The sequence below is a fragment of the Girardinichthys multiradiatus genome, chromosome 6 (genome assembly GCF_021462225.1).
Source record: "Girardinichthys multiradiatus isolate DD_20200921_A chromosome 6, DD_fGirMul_XY1, whole genome shotgun sequence".
Lineage (NCBI taxonomy): Eukaryota > Metazoa > Chordata > Actinopteri > Cyprinodontiformes > Goodeidae > Girardinichthys > Girardinichthys multiradiatus.
This window is the reverse complement of record NC_061799.1, coordinates 1011206-1011526: the sequence shown is the minus strand read 5'-3', so window position 1 is coordinate 1011526 and position 321 is coordinate 1011206.

Here is a 321-nt window from a genome sequence, read left to right as displayed (position 1 = left end):
TATGGAGCACTTATACTATCATAGAGCGTTTCAAGTTCCGGTAATGGATTTCAAATTAACGTTTCTGTATCCTAAATCATCTCTTTTAAATATGACACTAAATATCATTTAGACATTCACAGCAGAGCAAAACTATTTACCTTAAAAGATTTACATGAAAGTACTCACAAGTGTCATGTTTTTCATTTGAACTAGCTTTGGGCTTTAATTTTGAGATCTCTTCCTCTCTGATTTTACCACCTTTCCTCGAAATTGACTGCTGGCGTGTGTCTACGTGCCCCACTGTAGAGAAGCCACGTTCAGCCGAACATCCAATCACAT